Genomic DNA, 19,162 nt, shown 5'->3' with positions numbered 1-19,162 from the left:
TTATATCCAACCTTGATTTGGAAACCCAAAACCAGACCTAATACATTTTTTCTTATAAAAATACACTTAGAGTTTGCATTGAATTTTTCGACAATTACTTTCGTTGTTCACTCTCTATTCTGCTGCTGTCTCGCCAAGTGCAGGTCCCGATGTTCCCCTTCGGAAGGAAGGGGGGGGGGTCACAAGCGCTTCCGTATCCCTTCAGGCAACAGTGATCCGGCTTAGACCACCGTGATACTCGTGTCCTGACTTTTTAGCATTTTAACGGATCGCCAATGGCTCATTGGAGGCACTGCGGAGCGAAAGTCTGAATTTCCAGTCTTCGACCATTTGTACTTTACTTGGTGGCAATTTTAGAGAGTCAGGGAAATTTGAACCTTAAAGAGTAAAATGTACTCTGGAGTAGCCCGAACATGTCAAATTTAATTTAAAAGGGACAGGTGATGAGTTAGCTGACGTTTTAGCATTAAAATCAATATTTACCAAGCCCTTTCACTTAAATGGTCGCTTTACTGTTAACTTTATTACTGACTTTGTTGTTTTAACTGAAATTTTACTTTGACTTTGTAAATGTACCTTTGCAGCCAAAAGCTTACTTACGGAAAATCTCATTTAAGTTCTCTGACACCCTTCATAAATTGAAGTTTTTCAACTATAGCTAAAGGGTTTAGTTACAACATCCGCTATCATATTGTTTGTGCTACGATAAGTAACCCTGATTTGGCTATCTTCATGCTTATCTCGAGCAAAAAGATGCCTAATGTCAATGTGCTTTGTAGATGAGTGACTACAAGGGTATTTAATATTTCTGATATCGGTAGTACCGGACTCCATGCATTTCGTGCAACCAATGCATTTCATGCAACCGCGAACGTAAAAAGTCAACACAACCAAAATCTATATGGTGACACCCCTTCTACAACGAACTTCCATCCTTGACAAAAAAATGTAAAATAGCACCAAACTTTTAGTTTTTAGTGAGTGAGCTATGCTATGCTAGTTCCGGCGCTGGTGGCTCGGCAACACGAAACGTGCCATCTACCATTCGTGGTCCTATCGGAACGAGGCCCGCCTTGACAAAACCCCGCTGTAATGTTTCGGGGGGAACTGCCCTCCACGCCTCGTGCACTATAGACGTGATTAACCTAAGTCCTTCCTTAGCGTTTAAGCTAAAGTCGTTTGTAATGTGGTGTTGAACGTATAGCTCTCTACACCAGTGTTTAAAAACACGCATGACAGACACATCCATCGGCTGGGCAAGTCCTGTCGCTCCTGCTGACACAAAGTCTACACCCGTCATAGCTTCCTCAAGCTTGGCGCGAACAGAGCCCATTTTGTGAACTTTGAGGCTGTCTAGCAAGAGCATGCGGCAAAAGGTGACCGACGGAGTCCACACCTGCTCATAATATTAGTAAAAACAACAAAATTTAAAGAAAAATAAAAGCATACCTCGTTGACCCATTCGATCATAATGCGCTCATCACAATACGCATTCTTTTGCACAGTAAGCACAACCTCATCTGCTTTATGCAGCGGATGAGCTTGCAGCTCGCAGTGAAAAGGGCCTCCTGTGGCACCAGAGAACACAATAAACGCTGGCAGCTTCTTTCCAGTGGCCGATGCGCACAGAAAAACACTGGCACGAAATGAGTTTTCAGACATTCCTAGATCACAGTTAGAACCAATAGTACATAAGTCTTATATTATAAGACAATAACAAAATGATTACCTTGCACAACATCAACGTCACGTTTCCCACGAAACGTGATAGTTGTTTTAGGATTCATGTCGATATATATGGAGGTTTGATCCATATTGTAGAAGTGATTATACTTCTCAGTTCCTGCGCTAAACATTTCCATCTTATGGCGCATTGCGAGGCCGAACTCGTCAGCAACGACCTCAATAGTAAAATTAGTATTTTAGCAACAAATTAAAAAGAAATAATAATTTTAGCACATACCTGCACTTGCGTCGACCCTTGTGCGTGATACAACGCACGCTCAAGCCATTTCTGCTGCGGAAACGGCGGAGGTACTCAACAGCAGCTTGTTTCGAGCGACCGAGAAGAAAGCGTGGCTCTAAATGTGCGCTCATCATGAGCAGGCACCTCGACGTGACAGCGCGCACCTTGTTCTTGCGTATGTCACGAACCCAGTCCAAAAGCCTAGAAAGCAGCATTTTGTTAGAAAATATAATATATAAAACTCGAATGATCTTACTTTTTTTCTAGTTCTGGAAAAGCAACTTTAGGCCCACGACGCCCTTGAAGAATAGTAGTGCTCCCGGCTGCAGCGGCTTCGATGTCTTGTCTTCTTTTCGTCCATCGATACAGCGTAGAGCGGTGGCACTTATTTTAGGATGCCAAGCTCGTCGAGACACCGCTTTCACAGGCCGCATCCACCGCCTTGAGGCGGTGCGCGTTTGTATGGAGCGCTTCGCGCATCGGCTGTCAAAACTTGAAGTGATTTCCAGCCACTGGTTCGGAGAACTATGTTTGCTGTTTTTACCGATTTTGATTATTTACAATTTCTAAGGATGTAGTTTTTACAGTGGTTGCACGAAATGCATGTAGTCCGGTATTATCACACCAACACTGAGTCGGTAGTAACTGCTCATATTCTAATTCTTGCAGTAGTAGTCTTAACCACATCTCCAGACTTACTCGTTCACTAGCGGCTACTAGCTCTGATTCCGCTGAATTAAGACTAATACAATTTTGCTAAATACTTTTCCAAGTAATTCATGCCCCAGCAGGTTTTATTACATATCTTGTAATTGATTTCCTTTCTTCAGATGCATTCGCGAAGCTCGCGTCTGTGTATATCTCTAACTTAATAGTTCTTTTGCCATTGTACTGGATACCATACATCGGGTATCCTTTCAGGTACTTTAGTACTCGCTGAGCCGCTCTCCAATGATTCCTTTTATAGCAAGACAAATATGAACTTAATTCTCTCACAGCGTTAGCTATATCAGGTCTAGTACCTCTGACTAGATGCATTAATGACCCAACCAAATGTTTGTAATCAAACGGCTGTGCCGCTATCTCTTCAGGTGATAGCTTATATTCCTTTACTAAAATCACACTTTTAGTTTCTGGTGTGGGCGCAGTGTTACAATCTCCCATCTCTTTTTTTAGGAGGTCGTTAATGTACTTTTATTGAGATATGCGTAGCGTCTTATTTGCTAGGTCTCTTTTAATCTCCATTGTGTAATTCACCCAAGTCTTACATTGTGAACTTGTCAGACAGCTTAGCTTTAAGCTAATTTATTGAACTTAGTTTTGAGCCTGCAATTGTCAGGTCATCCACATATACACACACTACTATGACATGCTTAACCCCATTAGTTTCCCACCTTTTTAGATACAAGCAATGCTCCTTCTTGCATCTAAAATAACCTAACGTCTTTAAAAAGTCATTTAAAACTACATACCAAATTCTGCGAGTCCATTAGGCCTTTCTTTAGCTTGCAAACTAAGCTCTCAGTTCCTTGGCGGAATCCCGTCGGCTGCCTCATATAGATGTCTTCACTTAAAACGCCATTCAACAACGCTGTATACATCCATTTGGTGTAGATGCAGCCCTAACACTGTAGCTATTGCTAACAATAAACGCAAAGATTCGTATCTTGCTACTGGTGCAAACCCCTCTTTATGGTCAATACCGTACAATTGGGTATTTACTTGTACAACTAACCGTGCCTTAAACCGGTCAACTGAACCGCCGGCTTTGCATTTACAGCCAATGACAAACTAGTAGCTTTCTTAAAGCAGAAAGTGGCACTAACGCCCATGTTTTGTTACTTGTAAAGGCATCATACTCAGTCTTTATTGCACACTCCCACTGCTTAGCATGGGGGCTCTTACGAGCCTCCTTAATCGATCTAGGAATAGGTATTCTAGTTATCTTATTAGTCAACTAGAGCTTTTAGCTGTGTCACATAGTCACCGAGTCGAACATTACGCGTCCGTTGTCTTTTTGACCGACGGATGTCACTAATTCGGTTTTGCACTCCGACTGATTGGGACTTCGGTGGTCGAGTGACACGATCTGAGCTGATGGTTTTAGCATCTGTCACTTGAATTTCAACTTTTAGAACAGATCTAGTTCTTTTACCTAGGCTTTTAAAAATTATTTCTTCTTCTAGGTTGATGGTTCAGTCTTCTATCGGGAAAGATCGATTGATCATTGTTTCAGTACCCGCTAGACTAAACTTTACATCGCGGGCAACAATGTATTTGTTGGCCTTAATATCTAAACGTCGGTATCCTTTTGTTTAGATAAGAACCCAAGCAACCTACATTCGATGACTCAATCGCCTAATTTAGGGCTCATTCGCTTTGACTTTGAAATATGTGCGTAGCACGTCAACCTCCAAATTCCTATCCATAACCCGTTTGGCATGACGATTTAGTATTAATAGCTCATAGGGGCATTGTATACCTAATCTTGCCATAGGTAGTCTGTTTGTGACATCCACTATGTAAAGTAGGGCCTCAGACCACCATTTATCACCCATATTGGCACCTCTAATTGCACATCTAGCACCAGCCATCTTGGTTTGGTGGGCTCGCTCTTCCATTTTCTTCTGGCGATTCAACATTTGAGCTTTCAAATTGTAGACCCGATGTATCGTATATATTTGACACCTCAGTATTAACAAATTCTGTTCCTCCATCAGTCCTAATTATCTTGACCTTTAAAGAAGAAAATTGACAAGCGCTTTGATAAAGATCCTATTTTCTCAGGTACCTCTTTTAACAATTTCACATTTATGTACCACTTATAAGCAGTACCATCGTCTACAACTGCCAATGCATATCGGTAACCAAAGGAACCGTATAAACCGTTTACTCTTAATCGACCGGTTGAATCCATCTGAAGTGTGTGTACTGGCTCTGTGGTCTTAGTTCCCACCTTGTTTCTATATAACATTCGTCTGTCCTTCATTTGAGCGCACGGTTTACAAGAAAATGAGACCTTCTTTAGTGCCGAATACGAAAGATTAGGAAGGCCCTCAATTTTGCTACTACTTTTGGTCCTAATTAGGCGTTCTTTTCCGGCGTGGCTTAGCCTTAAATGCCATTTTTAATACGCTGGCTAGCTTACCGGTTTGTATGTTAAAGACACGCTTTTCAGTCGGTTTTACAATCGGTAGGTAATATACTTCACGGATAGTCACTGCCGCAAAACACGGGTTTTGGTCATTTTTAATAAAATATAGGAATTCACCTGATTCTGACTGAATATGCCTAAATCCTTGTCGAGCCAAATAATCTGTACTCAATAAGTTACTACAGTATTACAATTTCTGTCAAATGATACATCATTTAGTGCTAATGCACTCAACCTTCTTTAAGGGCTTAAAACGTTGTTTTATTGGCCCTTTAATGAGCTATGAGAAATGCTCCCGGTTCCGTAGGTAAACGTATGGCCCTGACCAGGTGTTAGGCCTCCTTTAAATCAGCTTTGAGCTGCTGTTATAGCTCGGCCTGCACCCGTATGAACCACCCACATATCTTCAGTTAGCTTTAACCTTTTCAAGACTCGTAAATAGGAGTGGTGCTGCCTACGTACCTCTTCTTCGATGCCGTCCATACTCAGTGGAGACTGGGCACAGGTGTGCGGCAAGCCGCCATCGTCCTCGAAGTCGTCATGATAGGCAGGGTCGAGATTTTCAATGTCGTCCAACATCTCGTCGTCTCCGCACTCCTCCAAGAGGGACTTCCTACACATATTAAGGCGCTTTTTCCCTTCTCCCATTACCGACTTGATGGTGTTAATCGGGGTGGGCTTGAACTTCTTGTCCTTTTTACAGTGTTAATGTCAGTCTTAAATAAGGGTCCGCCTTCTCAGCTAGGATCCCTATCAACACGCATCACCGGGCAGTCGTTTTAAGTAGCCCCCCTTTTAGACAGTAAAGGCAGCTCTTCCCACCCTCTCCAGCACTGCGTTTTCGCTTCATTCCTTGTTTTACCCCAACTTTATTGACGGTGATCGTCTGTGTCTTGTCCGAAAAAATCACTTCTTTTTTGGATCTTTCACCAAAACGCTTGCGTAAAGCCCCTTCCACCTGATCCACCGTAAAGTCTTTTTTCTTCATGGCGACCGACGACGCCCAAAACTCACTTGGGAGCTAGGATAGGAATTCGATGCAAAGCCAGGACTCGGTGACCATGTCCTGCCCAAATAGCTTTCTGGTTTTCCGATTTATTTTGTTTTCTTGCCTCTTAAGCTGGGCAAACAGCGTCCTTAAGTCGGGCCAAAGGCTGCGCACCAGTTTCGACCAGGCCCGGGTCAGCTCAATTAGACCCACTGCATCACCTTGGGAGAAGTCCTTCTCGAGGTGTCGGATGACCTCGCATGGGTCCATGGGAGACACCACGTCCGGTAGAGTCGAGAAAAGGTAGTTTGGTAGAGCCTGGTTTAGCAGGTTCTACATGTTACCCCTTCCCCTCGTCTAATGCACTACATTTTATCTCATTGGGAGTGCCTCTTTCTCGTTCGTGTCGGTGGTCGGAGATGCTGGTTTGTCCGGATTGCACCGCAGGAAGTCAGCCATGAGAACGTTGGCTTCCGGCTGCAGCTTCTCGGGCAGCTTAGTTTGCTACTCACGGTCCAACTGGTTGACATGCGTCAACAGCTTGTCCTTCCACATAATATAGGACGTTCCACTGAACAGTTCGAGACCGCCTCCAGTCTTAGCAATGACAGTCATGTCGTACTTATAATGTTGTGTAGTAATGTAGTTGCTGTAGCTACCGGCAGTTTCGAATACGAGGTGGCATCAACTCTCCGGCACATCCCTCGGCTGATCTTAATGACTGTCACGCTGGCCTTTTTCATAATTGGTAGGCACTTACCACTAATTAATATTCAACCACTTAAATTGCATCTCGCTTAGTCTTTTAATCTTCGCATTGCTTAATTTAAAAGTATACAGACTCGTAGATATTGTAGCGCAACAGTCATTACCTCACTCATGGCGTGTTTCAGAGTCCAGAGGCGGAGAATGCACAAGAAACCAACTTGCTTTACGAGCAGCACACAGGAAGGAAGGTGATTTGCGATCTTCAGGTAGATGTGGTAGCTAGAAACTTTGCAGATAAATTACGCTCGCAAAATTCTGCAGATGTGCAGCAAATGTGAAGATTGCGAAGATTTTAGTTACTTTGAATAGACGAGCAGCTCTGACGCTCATTTTAGCGAAGATATATACGTTACTTGATCAGACGAAGCTGCCAAGGCGAATGTTACCGTACCCCATTCTACTTTGGGAAAATGGCTATTCTCAATTACGAGGAATTGAAGCTGGACTTTAAGTGTGACCCACCAGGTGGCCGTTTGGGCTGAGGTGCGTGTCGGGCTGGTTTGGGTCACTTCCAAACAGAGTTAGCGACGTGCCGCTACTATAGGATGTGATGGCTCGCCTGGGAGACAATCCGGTACATTTTCTCAAGCATGCCCAGCAACGTCAGAACGAATGCGGTTGCTCTGAGCATTTTGAGTTTACTGTGTCTCCTAACCAGGTAAGCTTTACATTACAGTGGATTCCGGAAGCTTGGCGAAGACAGAATCGAAATGCCGTTTTTCAGTATCCACAGCAGATGGTAGTACGATAAATGAGGAGGAATTGGCGGGAAGACGTACAGAAGGTTACTTATCAAGACGCACCGTCTAAGTATATTGATGGCTTCGAAATTCGGTTGGCCGAGATGTAGGATGCGCTTGCACTGCAATTGAACGTGCTCGTCGATACACCGCCAATTTAGATTTAATTTAAGAAAGAAGCAGAGCCGTCGCGCTGCAAAGATCGCCACTATTCTCATGAGCATCGCGAGTATTTGGCACGACACGTCGAACAAGTCCCGGTTTCCGGCCGCTGCTACATAAATTTGCTTAGCCATTTGTTCTCACCACCTCTGATAACCAAGAAGCCAGGTATAGAGCAATTTCGATGGCTGTGAAGGGCCCAAAGGAGCAAGTGGGGCCGACAGCGTGGCCGATGCCGATGCTGAAAGTGAAATGTGATCGTCTACGCGGATCGAAATACGATTTGAGGTTAGATTTCTACCATTATTCTGGCTGTTGGAGGCAGTATCGTGTCAAGAAATATACTCAATTTTCACTGAAGCGGGGGTGATCACACCGACCAAAGCTCTCTTGGGGAGTACAAACCGTGTGTCGCACGTCCAATACATGGCGCAGGATATGTTCGCGGATATGATCTTCTCGGATACGCAGATAGCATTGAAGTACAGCTAGGTTTATTATGTCAAGTCCTCAGTATTTGTATCCAGAAAGGACTAATGTTTAGCCCTCCAAAGTGTTGTTTTCTCATGAGAAGCTGATGCCGTGTCATATCGGGCGACGGAGTGAAAAATGATCCCAAGAGAAGTGCTGCTCAGCCAGCACCCCCCCCCCTCTGTCACCGGCCAGCAACTTCGGCTATTCGTGTGTGCGCTAAACTGGATGGGGTCGTTCATTCCAGCCTTCGACAAGATAGTACAACCTTTATCTAATTTCATGGAAAAGGTTTATGAAGTTAGAGGTGGGCGCAAGAAATCGCTCGTGCGGAGCGTGCAATTAGCAATGGTGTGTTGGGGGAGAAGAGGGGGAATAATGCCTGGAGGCCTAGCGAGTCGCACTGAAGAGCACACAGCAGCTTGCGCACCCGGATCCGGGCAAAGGATTGTGTGTATTGCAGGTGTAGGTGATATACACGGGGGCACGACACTCACGCAGATTCCGCTCGAGCATGTTGGTCGTAAATTAGTGAACAGCACCACGAGCTACTAATGATGTAGAGTAAAACGTTCTCAGGATCAACGCAGCGATGCGCGATAGAGGAGAAAGATGCGTTTGTAGCCCTGGAGACCTTGAAGAGCGATAGCTATCTCGTGCTGCGCGCGGACAGACGCTTGCTATTCACTGATCACCACAAATAGATATTTATTCTCGCACCAGCAACGGTGCTAGCATCTATACCCAAGTACACCACCGATAAGTTACATCGGTGACCACTCATGGCGATGGCCTATCGCTACGAGATACACGGCATCTCAGGTAATCAAATATGTGGGCAGATTGCTGAAGTCGATGTGGTTCTCGTTTATGACCTTTTGCGCAATTCGACACACGGTTTTCCCGATTTCTTCGCAGCTGAGCCATCGCTCTAGTGACCGACACTATCTATAATCAAGGCTACCCAGTTCGAAAAATTCCCGTCACCAGGTGTCCTAAAACCCAGTACGTCAGTGTTCTGAGAAGCTCGTGGCTGAATTTGGGCACCTCACTCAGCTTCTGATATTAGCTCGAATTTGCATCATTGGATACTTTGGTACCGCCAGTCACCGTGCTGTGGATGTGACACAGAAGCGCATCCGGGCTATTTTGCTTACGGCAGTCTGGAGAAGGACGTGAGATTGTCTGGCAGTCGCTGTCTGCGCTGTGAAAGTGTTTCGGGAGGGTCACCGAATGCTCTGCCACTCGGTGGGGTGATACACGGGAAACCTCAGTGAAGTCCGTCATTTGGGCTACTTGTTTCTTGGAGAGCTCTCTAGAGGCTAGAAATATGCTCTAGTCTTGAAGGATGATGCGTTTAATTTCGTGTACTTGGAAGCGCGCATGGCCGCGGTCGCCGACATGACTAACTCCGCTTTGGTGGACAGGTCTGGGGGGGGGCACCAGTCACCGCAATTACTGGCATTAAAGCAATGCCACCGATGGATCCGATCGTCGTGCCAAACGTCTCAACACCTATTACACTATAGAAAATTGAACAGAATCATCGAGTGCAAGTCGACAAACTTCAAGCGGCTTTGGAGCTGTTGCGTAAGCGCATTGAGGAAACTTACAAAAACGTCCGGACTCGGGGGCGGCGATCACGGAGCCAGAGACAAGATGCTTGGTTTAAAATTGGCGTATACGTGATATACGCAGATGTATGAGCAAAATCACATGATAAACCTCGTGTGCGTTGGTGGGGTCCCGCACAATCAGCTGCAGCAACCGCTACTAAATTGAAAAATGTGTGACATGAGATGAACGTGAGTCGCATGCCAGTCGTTCAAGACTCTTTAGTGACAGCTCACTGGGATTTCCGAGGAACACGTGCTAAATGCAGCACGCAATAGTGAAGATATTGGTGCAGTAAATTCTTAAAACGAGATACCACTCAGCAATCAGAGCTTACCAAGTGTTGGTGTGGCTGCGTAAATTGAGCAACAAAGAAGACTCGTGGAAACCTACCTCGAAGTTGTGCCAGCTGGTGTCAAGTCGTTTGCTAAGCTGCACATTGATTAAGAATTATACGTAAACTAGCGGACGCGCATGATCTCGAGTAAGCACGAAGAAGCAGAAACATTTAAGGAGTGTAACACAGCTGCCGTGCATCTTCAAGCACCCACAGTGATTCAGCGGCCACTGCAGAGGTTACAGTCTTGTTAAGCTGCAAATCGCCCGGTCGATGGAAAGGGATGCCCGGACTTTCCCGAGGTGTGGTATGAAACGCCCTTTAATAGCTCACAACAGTCTTAACTCAGACATTGTCACTTCTACGTATGTCGTGACGCGAAACACGAGTGAAAATGAAAGCCTAAGTTATTTATTTATAGCACCTTTACTAGAGTTCATTCTTTGTTTTCACAGCCTCTCACCGATTCTCATAACGATCTGCCTCCAGCATCAGCATTCCATCATACTCGCACGTTCAAATTGATGCAGCAAACTTGCACTTCAGCACGCATTCATTGAAGCATAGCCTCGAAACCTTATATATAACATACACCTGCAGCAAGTCGTCAAGTCGATAATTGTTCTCTTCACCTAGTCAACTCGACTGCTTGTTGTAAGATTGAGCTCGCACATTGACAATGCAACTCAATATTTCGATTACGTCGACTATAGCTTGGATTTGAAGCCGTCACTGGATCGGCCGACTGTCGATCCCAATCCGAAGCTTCAGCTTCGGAACAATCTCTTGCAGCGTATTATTCCCCTCAACAGCTTCTATGGCAGCGTCGCACGTGGTAACGTACTCAGTTTTTACGGATAAAAGAGCCTCAATCACAAGGCGTCTCAATATACGAGGCACATCAAAGACACCGCTCCACCGGTTAGAGTAAACCCGAAAGTCTTCGTACTCTTGCGAGATGCTGGATCATTTGCTTAATCGCAAACGCAATACCAATCAAGCGTAACTTTTTGTGGAGCTTCTTCGCTACTCCAATAAATGATTCCGCAGTCAGCACTTCCTGCCAGATACTTTGTAATGCAGCTCGAAAATCACTTTAAGGTTATATGTTAAGATGGCTTTGCCACAAACCGGCTCATTTTCCAATTGCAACGACGAGATCGGGCTGCAAGGCACATTAGCATCTCCACAACTTGTCAATATGGATAACGTGGGTAACCTTTTCGTCGTCACCAATTGCTACCATTCTCGTATTAATGTTGTCTCAATTGGATTTCCCAGCGAATAAGCTTTGTTGAAGCTTGAAGTCATCAAAATCACCCGCGCGGGATTGCTATGTAGCTTTTGGCGCTTACACTTGCGCTGATGCACGATCTAGATTAAAGGGTGACGCTTTATAAGACAAGGGTATAAAAAATAACGGATCGACCTAGATAGAGTGGCTAACTCATTGAGCTACGACTAGCCAAATCAGCGCTTGTGGTCGATTTACGACAAAATAGCTAAAACCGACTGCCTTTTTGCTTTTAACGATAATCGAGGACTCATTTAAGCGACGCCGGTTTTGCACCCAAAATAAATCAAAATATCCACTTCCAACACCCCAATCCTTTGTTTACCAATCATTACTTGCTGTGTCCACCCATTAAGCAATTTAATTATGCATACCCAATTCTCAGCACTAATGGAAATCAGGTAAGACCATACAAATGTGCAGCTGCGCCATTGTCGCTCAAACGTTACTCGCTTACCTGCTTACCCTACCGATACGTGTCCTCGGCTCCCCACTCGCTGCGATGCCTGTGATAGTTACGTGTAGAATTATTTCTACTGCGATGCGTGCCTGCGATGCCGAGCTGTAGCTCAAGTCTCTCAAGGCCTACAAGGTGAGAGTCATCTGACTTCGTGCGGCCTCTGTAGCCATGCTACGCTGAGCTACCAGCGTCTCTTCCTCGCCAAAATTACATTCCATGTATGCCACTCCGTTCAAAAACCGGTGTTTCTCCGCTTTAATTTGTAAATTCATTCTCCCCCTCTCGATCATCACGCCGTCGCTAAAACTTGCCGACTAACAACGCGTCCGTATCCACCGACACTTCATGCAGCTGGGCTCTAGCCCACGACTCAGTAAAAAAAGTACGCAGCTATTCAAGCTTGGTCGGCAAAACAAAACGGAGCTTCAACTATAAGCTCCTTGTCCAATCATTGTTGATCCGTCTTTATAACGGATTACTACTTCATGCACTGAATAGTCTGATGTACTACACCGATCCACAGTGCCCCCACTTGTTTGCCTTCATCGAACCTTGCTCCACATTATAAAGGCATAATGATTAACTGCATGCGTTAGCGTCATAGATGGATAATATCTTATTAACTTGATAAGAGTAGAATGGGGTACAGTGCCTACGGTACTTAGTGTTTGTTCGCAGAAAATTCCACCTAGGTTTAGGTTTTCAAAAATAACAGCGCTGCGTCAAAATGAACACCACAGGCCAGTGATGCGATCTCAATACCGTGTTGAAAGCAAGAAATTTTTGGGTAAAACTTACCCAAGACCATAGTTTTTAAAATCACAAAATGAACGCTTATCCAAGTTTCATAATCTCTCAAAAAATTATGTGAGTGTGATGAATTACAGTAGGCACTGTAGTGGGGTGTCTAACGAGGGAGCACTGGAGATGTCGCCTGCGTTTATTACCACAGTCCCACCGTTATTGCATCAGCGTGCTCCTTCTTAAATTTTCTCGAGGCAACATGCACGCCCTGACCAAATGTTGATGCCGGCTACCGCACGCTTACTCCAGTTGCCGCTCGTGTTCTTTTTCACCAATACATGGAAGTGACTAGCTCAAAATTGATGCTACACGCAGCGAGCACCTTGTGAAACTACATAAGTGTATGTTGCGGTAGAATGATTGGGTCGACACGTCCACCACTATTTTTAAGAATAGAGCACCGGGAAGCAATCGATACCTCACTGATCGGAGTGTTCTTGGTTAGCATGATCGGTAGCGCGGGTGAAGCGGGTTTTGTACAGCGGTGCGTTGGCGTCGCCACTCGGTCCCGATATGGCACTTTCGACCAAGTGACCACCCTCAACGACACCATATCAGTACAGCGGTGCATTCAGCGAAGCTGTGTATTATGCAGCGTGACTGCTGTTGTGTCTGTATACTATCGCAGTTCGATGCATTTTTTAAGATTGAGCTCGTCCGGCCGTTCAAGGGGCGCTTCGGGGCGCTCCATAGCGATAGCATACAGTAACAGCTTGGGGCGGTCGGTGGCTCAACGATCTTATGTCCGGATACGATGAAACGGTATAGTAAGAATACATTGATGAACCTACTTTTTTCAAAACCAAGGAGCCATTGAATTATCGTATTCTTTCTGTGATTAATGACAACTAAATTCTTGAGCTGAGCCGTAACTATCCAAGTCCATAAAAGTTATCTGCATTAAGAAAATATGTGACTTGTGTAAGTAAAACATTTTATTATTTCGAATTAATTTGTAACGCGTGCAAAACAATTATTCGAACGAGTTAACATCGGACTCGGCATCGGAGAAATTCAGCTTTTCGTCGGACAAAACATCTCCAACGCTATCATCTATCAAACGTAGATTAATCGTTTCTTCTTGTAGCTCAATGCCGCTCACATCACCTGCTGGGGCTGGCAGCGGGGCCAGTATATGAGCTTTACGAAAGCCGTTAATGATCGTAGCTTTTGATAGTCTTGCGCAACTTGAAGTAACCCACCTGCAAAGTGTAACTCGTGTCGGAGGCTTGAATTTAAACGCATATGTGGATGCTGCGTGAGCAAGCAATTGCTGGCGTATCATACTGACCCACTGGCTCCTTAAGGTTGACTTCAATGGGCAATGTCGGCAGACTGGCATGTTGCAGTGCAGGATGGAGGTACACGTATGAGATGCAAATCAATAGACTTGACGTTATCTAGCGCGGCAGACGTCCAATGTCCGTAAAAATCATCGAGCAGTAACATAACGTGTTGCATTGGTCTTGGTCGGGAGCCGAGCATGGCTTTTAGCCATTCAATATAAACATCTTCGCTCCACCAGGCTGAAGATTTTGCGTACAGCTCAATAGCTTGTGCTTTCATGATTTCCTTCGCCTCTTTCCATACGTAATACCGAAGCCACGCCGTTATTACCAATTTTCTTTGTGTCCATCTGTAGCGGTTGACCGATTCGACTTGAGTACTAAAAATGGTGGATATTTTAATCTCCATCTAAATCGCCTAAAAGCATTGCGGTCACACGTTCTTTATCTTTACCACCGTGACGAACAAACTGTTTTTGAACCACGGGAATTAACAGAGCGCTTGGGTAAATACTTAAACAATTCACCTACAATTACATCAGTTTACGTTAGCAAATTATTAATAAAATATAAATTAGTACCCGTTTGATCAGCGTTGTATACTGCACACGCAACTCGAGTATTTTCTGTTGCACCTCGATGCCAAAACTAATTACAGTCGTGTTCGCGTCCTCCGGAGTAACCTGCCCTTGCCTCGTACGAGCGCGACAGCTGAGTCGGTGACGACGTAAAAATCCTTGTTGCCAGTGCCAAGACCCCTTAAAATTGCTAATCTGTAGATCTTCTGCAATTTCCTTACCCTTTAGGCATAGCATCGTCGAGCTAATAGGCACTCCATCTTTTCGTAGTATATGCACAATAGAAGCTTCGGCGTCTCGAGACAATATGGTTACGACGCCAGACTCTCTAACGTACTTCATGTCTGCCACTGTTGCACTTTTGCAGCGATCAGCAAATACAGAGACGTTCTTACGCCACTGATAGATCAGTTAACGACGCTGCTCCATAGCATCTTCTTTTAAAGAGGGATAAAAGTTTTTTAGAGTGAGCTGGACGTCCTTACAGCCGATCAAGTGCTGCACGACCTCTTACTTGTGGCGGTTAGAGAAACTGTGGTGGTTAGAGAAGCTGTGGCAGCTGTTCTTGAGTTTCTTACGACCTTAGCCTGCCACGCGTGGCCTTCCTTGGCGCTGCGGCATTCCTGCCAATCCCGACACGATATTTTTATAATAATATTATATGCATTGTCAGCTCGCACATAAACTACAACAGCTCGATATTTCGAGCCAAATGATTGGCTATTGCTGTTGTCAGTAATGACTGAACGTCATTAATCACAGAAGGAATACGGTAATGGACTATGCCAGTACCTGGTAACGCTAGAAATTCCAAACACAGTCGTAGAGTCGCCCCGGCGTCCCACTTGTGAATTTGACGTTAATAAATGTGTACAAGTATCACGTTTGTCACCTACGATGGGCTGTCGGCATTACAGTACCATACAGCTTACGGTCAACGGTGCTTAGACATTTTCATTAAGCCTGACGGCTCAACGGATCCTTCATTTCGGTATTTCTAGTATGTACGCTCTTTTCTACACAGACCAATTTGTATTACTCTGTTTTTTTCAATGTGGAAAAGGTTTTCTCATACGTCAAATGATTTGACATGCTATTTTTTGTCAGATGGGTGAGCGAGGGGTTAAGCTTAAAGTAAATATGTGCACTAGAATTTAGTTGGATTTGGTGTGTTTTTTTATGTGGCGATCTCCAATAATCGAAAAAACTTTATGAAATATCTCTTCTATTGCCCAACGAACGCGGATTTTGCTCGCCTAATGAAGTCAGCCGCTTTAAACGCAAAAACAACTATCCTCATGCTTAGCGTGAAAGCGTTGACTGTGCTACTATATGCGTGCGTGAACATATCGTAGACCATGAACTTGCTGATGGAAATGTTTCTGTTTTAGACGACGACGCCAGTTGTGAAGCGGGAAAGAAATTTTTGGTAATTGTCATCCATTTTCTTTCACATAAAACTGATAAGGTTCAAGAGCGATTTTCAGAGTCAGATCGTGGGGGAGACATATGTGCAGATTCATAAAATATGGCAACTGACAATATGGGGAATCAAATGTCGCCGAGCTGCGGACAATGAGACGACGGGGTGTCAAATAGGTCGTGGCATTTCTTCAGAGGCGTGCTACTTACGCAGCTTCGTGCACAGCCAAAGACCGTTTTAATCGGCTAAGACTCGGGACCCTTTGATTTGGTACACGACCAACTGCAAATGCTGGACAAAGTGTGCAATAAAGAAAAAAAGTGGTACAATAGCCCGATCCCAGTAAAAATGCTGAGGGTGAAGTAGAGAGTACCGTGTTACGACCGAAGCGATGACCGGCTTTTCATGTAATCGCAGCTGACAATCCGATCCATTTTCAAAATGGATTTGATGTTCTTTTGCAATAGTACGCTGCGGCTACCCAAGCAAAACCGGCCCCAGCAACGAGCAACGCGGCGTTTAAATGAGATTTTTAAGTCGTCAGACTGCTCAAGCTGATATCGCGTTCGCTACTGCAACAAAGCCTGTAGATGCCGCGGTCGATTTTAATAATGGTATGACCCAGAAACAGGCGCCACGCTAAACGCCTCATGACGGACTCACGGAGCTTTGCACTGCTATCGAAACAAAATCAAACACTAGAGTTGCGCAAAGGAGTGTATCGAAGAGAATTTTGTCAGACCAAAAAGGGTCCGCGCGATAATGGCATCAAGCCTTACAGCATGCGCTCTAAAGCCACTTCATTAACCACCAGCTTCACGCCAAGATTGCAGTCGATAGTGGCAGTCAAAAACAAAAAAGCAGCGGCTTTACAACCGATTAAGACCACGCACTGCAGCTGGACAACATTTTGTCTGACGATTTTGTACCTCGTGTTGCCGAAAGCAATGAGCCGGTGAGCTACATGGATCTTGGGCTGTTAATAGAAATAATTAGTTTGGGATGACGTGACTAATAACGTTTTCCTAGAACGTTTCAGTGCGGCTTGTTTATTGCGAGCCGACCTAAGTTTTGTACCATTGATCCTTCTTCATACAACAGCGAAGGCCCCGGGTGATGTAAGGAGAAGTCACGTCGATGTATCAGCACATCCTGAGCTCATGAACCTGCGTTTTGTAGCTTTTTAAACGGCAGAGTGTGTCGTTCTAACCGTCCACCTCAACTAAATACGTTAATAAACTGGCCAATTGCAAGTGTGAACGTTGCGCGAAGGGAGCTTGGCCAATATCCCGAAAAAAATGGCGGCTTGCACTTAAGAAAGGTGATGGCAGCGATTGACTAATAATAAAGTCGGAAGAAAACAGCAGTAGACTAGAACCCTTTCAAAGAAATACTGACACAGCAATGAGCTACCACCTCGAGGAAGTTGGCACAGTACCGAGATGGTTCTGCCTGATATAAAATATCTTGTTTTCGAACTTACTTGATATTAGGCCATGCTAAAAATACTTGATCTTAGGCCATGCTAAAAATACTTTGTCTTTGCCAGAAATGTAAGTTTATTTTATGTTTTCAGTTGATTTTACACAAGCCCTCAAGGAAAAAAAAGGATCTACCAAATGTTTTTTACCAATAACTTCAGGAGGCTTTATCATTCGGCTACTTTATTAAACATATGATTGCATCTCAGATTGTAGAGGAAAGAAACTAACGAGGGCCCTCATCGGGAGGGCCCTCGCACAAAATGTACACGGTTAGGATAAGCAAATGAAATAGTCAGTAAGTACCGGTATCGTACCGGTATTAAAAATCGTTCCCGTTTCAAAGGTCCGTTCCCGTTACAAATAGTGTTCCCGTTACAAATCGCGGGCCCGTTACATCTACCACTCTCAGATCTCCCTCCAAAGCCTCAAATGAGGAAACTACTAACAGGGTCATTGCTTCCGCATGGCTATCTGCCTGTGGGCCTTGTGCTTCCTGGCACGGTAGTTCTGTCGCTCCTAGCGGAAGCCAATGCGCGTCCGTATAACGGCGTCTTCAATCGTGTGGGTGGAAAAGACGACAACTTCCGACAGCAATCGCGCGTGAGCTCTTGCGCCATGTCATCGCCTCTACAAGCGTAGAGCAAGGCTCTAAAGGTGGTTGTCGCCATGCTGCACCCTGGCTGAGAGCCTGGTATTTTCTCCTTCATGCGGTCGGTGCCTGGGGGCTCAGAACAGGATCCCCACCAAGACTACCAAGAGAGTGATTTGGTGAGAGCCCGTAACCTTCGCCCGGATGGTGTTCCAGCCAGCATAATTTTTGCTTTGGTGCCCGGCACGAAGCTCCGCATCTATGCTGGTTGCTTTACTGCGAGAGATAACTCCAACCGCATGTCGTGGACATTCCGGTTGGATTCTGTGTTCTGTTCAGAGGTGACCTTATACACAACGGAATGCCGTACACCACGAGTAACTACCGCATTCACTGCTACATTACCTACGCAGGGATGAAATGGACACCAGCTATCGTTCAAGACGCACTTCCGGACCACGGTGAGTGTATGTTTTGCGGCTAAAAGGTCAAGCAATTCGGAAACACCACTTCTGCTGCGAAAAGGATCCCAAGGGGGCTGCGAGCAAACAGAAGCGCAAACGTGAGTACGAGGAACGTGAGTTCAAATGTGATGCGTGCGATGAGGTGTTCAAGCACCAGAGCTCGCTACGAGTCCACAAGTTGAGGGAACACTCCGCTTAGAATTGAGACGTATGGTAAGCTTAAATGGATGGAAGATGAAGAGCTCACCTGACTGGACAAAATTATGTTTACTCGTTATTAATTGGTCGAGTTCTTCAACTTTGGTACATCATTCCCGTTACAATTCGCGCTCCCGTTACAATTCTTCTTTTTAATATATAACTACCTGTCTTCTCTGCGGTTTGTTGTTTAGTGGTGTCATCCACGATGTATTAATGAAATTACGCATGTGTTTAAACAACGCCTATTCACTCTGATCCAAGTAAGGTGCTCTTCCTGCATACCCCCACGCCCTCGCTGGTAAAAAGGGTGATTTGAATGGCTGTACTTGATCACCCGCTTGAGCTCCAAAACCTTGGTGATGCTGAGGGCATTCAGAGT

The sequence above is a fragment of the Phytophthora infestans genome, genomic scaffold, assembly GCF_000142945.1.
Source record: "Phytophthora infestans T30-4 supercont1.10 genomic scaffold, whole genome shotgun sequence".
NCBI lineage: Eukaryota > Oomycota > Peronosporomycetes > Peronosporales > Peronosporaceae > Phytophthora > Phytophthora infestans.
Note: the sequence above shows the minus strand (reverse complement) of the source record.